The 8,892-nt window shown below is 46.3% G+C and overlaps 1 pseudogene; it reads right to left on the reverse strand.

Annotated features, from left to right (window-relative positions):
- Window positions 1-730: 730 nt before the first annotated feature.
- On the reverse strand, window positions 731-7,845 carry LOC132482983 (protein WWC3-like; annotated as a pseudogene).
- Window positions 7,846-8,892: the final 1,047 nt, after the last annotated feature.

Consider the following 8,892-nt stretch of genomic DNA (forward strand, 5'->3'; position numbering starts at 1 on the left):
TGGAAAGGCAGGCGGGGCTGCTGAGGCCGGGTGAGGGTGGGCTGTGTGGCTGCTGGGGGCTCCGTGACCAGCCTCAGACCCGGGGTGGGCACGGAAAGGTGCAGAAACCAGGGGCTATGGGTGCCCAGCCCGCGCGGGAGACCGAGCTCCGCAAAGCCCACCCCGCACTGACTTAGGACTGAGCCCCTAAGGTTGCATCTTAACAGAACATAAAGGGTGCGAAAGTGTACAATATACATGATAAATGCACACAGGAGAAACGGGACGAGTGACAAGTTCAGCACACAGTGTTTGCATTTCTGATGTCAGACACAAAACCGGCCCCAAAGATCCATTCTACCACATGGCAAATACGGAAGAACTAAATTTCAGTCTTAAAATACATCTTAAAGTCAGTACTTTCCTGCAAGGAGGAAGAAAAGAACTATAAATAAATGACAATAGAGTGAATTTGCCTGAGGTCTTCCACCCTTCAAGTCAAAGAAAACCGCATGGAAACTGTCGAATCTTAACACAATAGCTATCCTTTTATAAAATAACCTGCTTGAAATATTAATTTAACAACAAGGAAAAGCCAAGCCCTGTTCCTGTCACTATCAAAAAATACTTATTTATAGACTTTTGAAAACAAAATGTGTATATTAATAACTTTGCACAAATATTTGAAAGACAATTTTAGCTATACAACTTTAGAACTTCGTGGAAATAAAATAGGCAGATAAATACTTCATCAAACATCATCAGTCGGCAGCGGAGGTATGTTGTCCTTGGTCTCGTGAAAAATGTTACCTTCTCCCTGGGTGGGCATGGAAAAAATTATGTTAGAAGGTGATATGCAGACACTGAAAGCTGGCAGGAAGCTCTCATATCAGTGATGGCTTTCCTTGTTCACAGAACAATCAGAATTTGAATTCCCATATGTTTGTACACAAATTTTCAAAATTTTAATAGAAGTTATGATACTCCTAGGAGGGCAGGGATTTATCTCCAGTGGCTGGAAGAATGCCTGCTACATAGTAAGGGTTAATTCTTGTTCTATCAACAAATGAATACATTTTTAAAATATATCAATATATGAATTCTAAATCCAAACTGAAGGAAGTGGTTATAATATCTTGTGTTATTTTATGATAAGGTCATAGAAATTACAGGTATAGAAAAAAACAAAGCTAAAAGGCAGGCACAAAGTAGTATGGATAGAACTGTGTTAACTGCGGCTGTATTAAAGAACAAAACCATGCAAAACTAATTTATGTCATTAGAATTCAACACAGTGTTTAAGGAAATTTGCAGGGTAATCTGGAAATGCTGATAATGTTTTGATTTCTGTAATGTTCAGTTTATGAGAACTCACTAAACTATATTCATAGAAAAGAACATTTTCCTATATATAGAGTATGCTTCAATCTAAATTTTAAAAAGCAAAGACAACACATACTGTACATATGTAAATTGCTGTTATTTATGATCATAAACATAAAAGATGTTACAAGAGCCAGTAAGTGAATTATGTTTATTAGATGAAATTAGTCATGAAAAAAAAACAGGTTAGGTAGTAACATGTGGTATTTTAATTCTTAATAAGCTGAATGCAAAATTAAACAAAAATGATCATAATTGGCCTTAATTAAAGCTCCACAGAAAATAAATCAGGAGAAAAATCGCACAATGCTAACGGCAGTGGCGATTCCAGCTTTGTTCTCGACTTCTCAATACCCACTTCTTGTGGGTCTTTCTCAATACTTACTTTACTCTTTATAATGACAAAGGTATGACAGTAAAAAGCAAGCGGGAGAGTGAGGCCTGGGCTTCTCCCCACCTGAACGCCTGCACCTGGATGGGCTCTTTGAGGTTCTGCCTGCGCAGCTGGCACACCCCTTTGGAGGCCTTCTTCAGCATCTTCTCAGCTGCCTGTTCTTGATGGAAGTCAAGTTTGGTCTGTCTCCTCTGGAACAGCAACGCGGGGTGAACCAGATGGGTTTGCTTCCAGTTTTAAGGAAGAGCGATGGAAGCCCCTGCCAGCTCCGGGCACCGGGAGGCGAGAAAGGCCCGCCCGCCCGCCCCCTTCCCCCGTTGGCGGGCCGGGGCCTCACCTGCCTCTCGGCCTCCCGCAGCAGGCTCCGGAAGCGCTCGTCGCGCAGTAGCCAGGCCGGGGGCTCAGCGTGGCCGCGGAGCTGGGCGTCCTCCAGGCGCTGGCGCAGCTCGCGTAGGGCGCACAGCTCCTCGTTCAGCTGCCGCTGCCGCGTCCGGGACGCCTTCAAGTGCAGCTCCAGGTCCAGGGACGTGCGCGCCGCCAGCGCCGCCAGGTAGGACCTGCAGGGCTGCGAGACCACGGCCGTGAGCGCGCCCACCCTGCCCGCGCCCTGCCTGCAGCTTCTTCCCCGAGTGACCGGCCCCACTGGAGGGAGACACCCGCAGCGTGGCCCGACGCCAGCACAACACGGATGTGGGCAGCACGGGTTCAAACCTCCACTCCGGTAACGAGCCAGTGACAGCAAACTGTCCGCTGTAATGACGACCTAGGCTTTGGCTAAAGCGCAGAGAAACAGACCCTCTCACACGGGGCAGGAGGGCGTCATCTTAATCAAGTGCTACTTGACAATATAAGCAAGAGCCACAAAATGTTGTGTTTTCTTTGGTTCTGAAATTTCATTTGACTTGCATCTGAAAGGCACAGCTGATGATGTGCAAAAGGTTTATGACAGAAAAAATCCTAAATACCTAACAAGAGTAAAGTGATCAAATACATGATAAGGCCAGCAGAACACGCAGCTATTGTGGAAAGATGAAAAATATACCGACATGGCAAAACCTTAATGACCTACTGTATAACGGGAAAAAAGCACGTTATAAACCACGTTGAGGGCTTTCTGGTTAAACACACGCAAGCTGTCAAAAACGTTCCTCCCCAGGGAATTCCCTGGTAGTCCAAAGGTTAGGACTCCCTGCTTCCAATGCTGGGGTGCAAGTTCAATCCCTGGTCGGAGAACTAAGACTGCAAGCCGCGCAGCGAGGCCAAAACACAACAACAACAAAAAAAAAACATTCCTCCCCATATAAGCCTGAAGTAAGCAAGTCTCCTGTTTTCAAGAAAGTTCTAAGACGAGAATAGAATTTTGTACACGGAGCTGAGAGCAGTACTTCCCACCCCATGGTAAACAACGCTGGAGAAGGCAGTTAGTGCAACAAAATCACAAATCCACGAGCCTATCAGCGTCGGGAGGACTGAATAACTGTATGCGTCTTACACACCCCTAACACTATTTTGCACATATACAGAAGTTAAATGCAAATGTAAGTGACTTAATAAACACAAACTCACTTAAAAGCTCTGCTGAATTCATAGCAGAGCTCACTGGTTCCCAACCAGGGGTGACTTGAGCCCTCAGGGGACATTTCTGGGTTGTCACAACTGGGGGAGGGGCTGATACTGGCAACTAGTGGGTCAAGGCCAGGGATGCAGCTCAGTGGCCCACACTGCACAGGACAGCCCCCAACAAAGTCAGACCTAGGCCAAAATGCCAACAGCATGGCTGCTGAGAAATATTTTTGTTGCTGAGTTATGTATTTTCTTATCATTCTCAGTCAGCGGCTACTCTAAATACAACCACCACAGCGAGATCTAGGAATTTCTTTTTCTTTCAAAGAATTATTGCCCAGGAAAGTCAGGGAACCACCACCTTACAAATTAAAAGTAGCAAAACTGTGTAAACTGGCATGATGTGGAGAAAAAATTCGATGTATATAAAGGAAAACTGTAGGACAGTCCTATGTAGGAGAATGCGCCACGTTGAAAGACTCAAATTTTCTAAACTGTCTATACTCCCTTGTCAAAATAGAAAGAAGAATCTCTTATACAGAATGGCTGTTTATTTATATTTTAAAATGTAAAGGTCATGTATTATCGTAGATTATGACATTATCTTAGGAAATTAACAAATATTGGTAACATATTGACATATACACTTTTAAAAATTATATCTAAGTAAACAAGGAAATAAACATATTACCTTTCAATTAATCTTACCTAAAATATTACCTCTTCCGGTTTGTAGAAGTAACTCCCAGGGTATGTAGGGATGGCATATTAGTCTACGTGGCACATACCTGCTTATAGTGAAGGGTTCGTCTTTCCAAAGTGTTTCGGACAAAGGGAGACTTCCGGGACAGCGTTGAACTGTCGCTGTCACTACGATAAAGCTACACCAAAAAGACTGAGGTTCAGAAACACTTCCTCAAAAATTCAACATTCATTCTCTGTGTACTCTGAACTGGATCATTTTGTTTCTCGCGCAAGTACTCAAACAGATACGCCGCTTAAAGCTTTTACCAAGACTTTGGGTTTCGCTTACAAGAAAACCCTAAAAAAGAGTTTCAGGCCAAACAAAGACAAACCAAATAAGCAGACCAACCCCCAGCCCCACCCCTGCTTCAGGTCCATCAACCGAACCAGCTGAGGTTTTCCAGGCTAATCGAGCAACACAATTTCAGTCCTGTCAATGCCACCTGCCTCTTGATATGGTGTGACGATCATGAAAACCCGCACCCTCCTCAGCGCTTTTTACTTTTTATCAATCATTCTCATTTGCTGTGTTTCTAGCTTTCGCAAGAGCTTGGAAGAGTGGTGTTCCAGATAAGAGCCTCGTTCCTGGCAGGAGGACAAGCGCACACCACTAACACCCACCCTGCCCATCAAGGGAAAAGGCCTGTCTTTAAAAAGAAAAATAAATAATGCCGACTTCATGGGAGCCAAGACATTACGTATTTCATTTGGCGGCAGGTTTTCATTTCAGGATCAACATATATCTGTGTGAAAGCAAAGTCTTGGCCTTCACGGCCTTACTTGCCATAACAATGAACCCCAGATATCAGGAAATGTCACAGCACTGCACTTATGTGCCTCCCAGTCATCACAAACATATATAAAAACAGAGGCCTCTAGACGCATCGCCGGTCAGTGCGTGCCTTTGTGCAGGGCGCAAAGCACAGGGCAGGGGCTGGAGGCCTGTCTCTGGGGAGGTGAAGGGCTTCCTCCTTCACCACCCCGTCCTCCTCAGCAAGCAGGCTGGAGGCTGCTCCGCAGGGGTTCGGCAGGAGTCTAGGATAAGGAAGGACGGCCCTCGATCAGGCACCTCCAGCCGCGTGATGAAGCATCAGGCCCCGCAGAGCTGCAGCCTGATGGGGCAGGAGTGCCCCGCCTGACCCTGGGCTGCCCGGGGCAGCACGACCGGGACACCTCACTGCACGGGGAGAGGAGCTGCAGGCCTCGCAAACGTGGCCACCAGGGCCCCAGCCCCTGTTGCTCCCTCCTGTGAGTAAAGGATTCCCTCCCCAAGGAAGGTGGGCTCCCTGCTCAGCTCCTGGGCAGTGACCTGTAAGTCCCTAGAACGTTCTAAGTGTCTCTGTTTACCTGGGGACCTTGGCCCGGCCACACAGTCTCTGCTGACAATGTGAGGGGGGCCCTGGGCCACCAGCTTGACCCTGGAGGGGCTCAGACGAAGGTCAGCCACGCCGGCCACCAGCTGTGCCCCGTGACAACCCCCACAAAAGCCCTGGGCACCAAGCCTCGGGTGAGCGTCCCTGGTCGGCTGTGCCCCGGGCACGCTACCACTGCGCCGAGAGGTGAGAGCTGCCGCACAACTCCGCTACGGGAGAAGGGCTGGAAGCTCCGCCCGGTCTCTCCGGAGCGCTGCCCGATGCCTCTTCCCCCTGCGCGTCGGCCTGCACCCCTTCCCTGCGGCGCACCATCACCGTGGATACGACGGTTTTTCTGAGTTCCGTGAGTCCTAGCCAGTTTCTGAGCCTGAGGGTGGGCCTGGCGACCCCTCAGTATCTCCCACGTGGGCCTGACGGTCTGCCTCTCTCATATGATCAAACTCTGGCTCCGCCCTAATGCAGCGGCTCCATGGTAGCCCCTTCAAGGGAAGATGCTTTCCCCAACGAGCCCCGTCAGAGGAGCGGGAGGGTCGAAGCTCTCCTCGAGCCAAATGGCGCCCCAGTGTGCTGCGCCGTGAGCACTAATCCTCAACAGCGCCTCGTCTCTGCTAGTCCGTGCTGTTACTGTCACACGGCCACGGCCGGCCGACCTCCAACCTGCTGTCCTGTCTCCACGGACCACAGCAGGTGGGGTCTCCCCCTCCACTTGTCTCAGAGTTCTCAACCCTGCGTGCAGGTGAGGGTCAGCCGGGAGCTCCAACCCTCTGCTGCCCAGCCCCGCCCGCGACCGATGAAGAATCCTTCCAGGTAGGTGGCAAAGGACTCCCGACCTACGCTGCAAACGTACTGGCTTCGTGCTCCGGGCGAGAAAGTCTGGGAACGGACAATGGTGCTGCTCCGCGTGAAGGGCGAGCCGCAGGCCCTGCGGCCGGGCCCCTCCTTCGGCAGACTCGCCACCTCTTCTGGGAAGAGATCTTCTGTGTTGGTTTCCTTATCAACCTAGATAGTAATTTATGGTTTACCACGACTCTTTCTAGAACACAAGCATTAAATTAGTGTAGTCACCAAACAACCTTGCCATTTCCACTGGAGGTCTAACTGGCATTTCACATTTAATGAGTCTAAACGTGAATTTCTATACTCTACCAAAAGTTTTTCATCTGTTCATGCAAAAAAATCTCAGTGTCATCCTGGACTCCTGTCTTTCTCTCACACTCCATTATCTAGACCAAGAGAAACTGCGTTGGCTCAATTTTCAGAATTACAAGTATTTTGCACACGCATGAACCTAGAGCATATTAGGCTTAGTGAAATAAGTCACACAGAGAAAGACAAATGCTGTACGAATTCACTTATATGTGGAATCTAAAAAAAACAAAATAACTGAACAAACATAACAAAACAAGCAGCAGAGTCATAAGTCCAGAGAACAAACAGGGGATTGTCAGAGGGGAGACAGGTGATGGGAGGGAAGAAATAGGTGAGGGAGATTAAGAGGTACAAACTTACAATCACAAAACAAATGAATCATAGGTATGCATATACAGGTTGGGGAACAGAGCCAATACCTGTGCACTGTCTTTGTGTCGTGACAGATGTTAACTCGACTTACTGTGGAGATCATTCTGACATGTATAGAAGTATGTTGTATAACAGGAACTAACAAAGTGTTGTAGGTCAGTTATATTTCAAAAACCAACAAGCTCACTGAAAACAGACAAGATCTGTGGTTACCAGAGGTAGGGACTGGGGGAGGCGGAATTCAATGAAGGCAGTCAAAAGGTACAAACTTCCAGTTACAAGATAAACAACTACTAAGCATGTTTGTACAGCATGATAAATATAATGAACACTGCTGTATGTTATATATGAAAGTTGTCAAGAGGGTAACTTCTAAGAGTTCTCATTACAGAAAAAATTTTTTTTCTATTTCTGTAATTTTGTATCTATGTGAGATGATGGATGGTCACTAAACTTACTCTGGTATCATTCTAACATGTATATGTAAGTCCAACCATTATGATATATACTTTAAACCTACACCGTGTTTATGTCAATTATATCTCAATAAAATGAAGAGAGAAAAAATTAGGCGTTTTTTGACCCCTTGTCACCAACCCTTCATCCAAGTCACCATAATCTCCTACTCAGCACGTTAGTGCTATACACTTCTCATTGCCCTGCCTGATTCCATGCCTACCCTTCTCTTGAATCTATTTCTAGTGCAATAATGGAGATCCCAGTAAAACTGAAATACAGTCACGTCACCCCTGGGCTCAAAACTACTCCTCAATTTCCTACCCCTTTCAGAAAAAAACAAGAGTCCTGAGTGGACCCTACATAATTTGGCCCCTTCACTAACTCTGCTCTCAGCTGTGACAACTGCTTCTGCTCATCGCCCCAGACCATGCTCCTTGCTATTCTCTCACCATATTAGGCCTTCCTCCTCAGTGCCTCAGTGCCTCAGTGCCTCATGCTCTTCCCCAGCTCCTGCTCTTCCTTCCTTAAGGTCTCTACTCAAAATTCACCTTCTCAGAGATGCCTTAAAATGACCACCATTCCTAAAAATCTACACCCTTATGATATTATTTGTTCGTTAGCCTCTCTGTTAAAATGCTTTCTTAAACAGGGTGATTTTGCGAAAATGGTGAACTAGGAAGCTCTAAGTCCTTGTTTCTTCATGGAAACATCAAAAAACACTCAACTATACCTCAAAACAAAACAAAACAATACACTGCTGAAATAGACTGACAGGAGCTCTGCAAACAATCGCAGTCTTTAGTAAGCAAATGAATGAAGAAAAATGATAAAATATTCAAAATGAAAAAATATTCAGGTGGTAGGAAATTTTACAGCATTTGTTTTTACTAGCCCTTGACCATGGTCTTTTAGCTTAGAGGAGACAGTAGCCTAGTTCCCAATTCCCTCCCTTAAACTAGAAAAAGTAGGTAGACCTTACTTGTAACATTTTAACATGTTAGGGAGCTAAAGGTTTGGACTAGTTTTGCCTCACTTGAATCTCAGGTGCAGGAGAAGCAGCATGGCCCATCTTAGTCATAGAAAAGGAGCAGAAGCAGCAGGCGGTACTCCTGAAAGCTGCTGCTGGACTGACCTACTGGTATAAACATACAATAGACCACAAAAAGCCCTAGAATAAGCTGGGTACACACAATCTGGGAAATTGAGCATTCAAAAATTGAGCTATTTTTATAGGGGAATTGAGAAAGCAGAAAGCAGGGTCAGTCAACACACGCTGAAGGAAAGACTCAACACACACTGAAGGAAAAAACTGGGGAGGTCATAAGCTTTCGCTTCAAGGTGATGTCGAGGCTCACAGTCTGCAAAATCTGGGAAAAGTGCCTGTTTTTTCAAATGCACAATTTTCAACAACAACAAAAAAAAATCACAAGGCATAGAAAGAAACATGGAAAGATGGCCCATTCAAAGGAAGCAAAT

This window comes from Mesoplodon densirostris (genome assembly GCF_025265405.1).
Source record: "Mesoplodon densirostris isolate mMesDen1 chromosome Y unlocalized genomic scaffold, mMesDen1 primary haplotype SUPER_Y_unloc_1, whole genome shotgun sequence".
In the NCBI taxonomy this organism is placed as follows: Eukaryota; Metazoa; Chordata; class Mammalia; order Artiodactyla; family Ziphiidae; genus Mesoplodon; species Mesoplodon densirostris.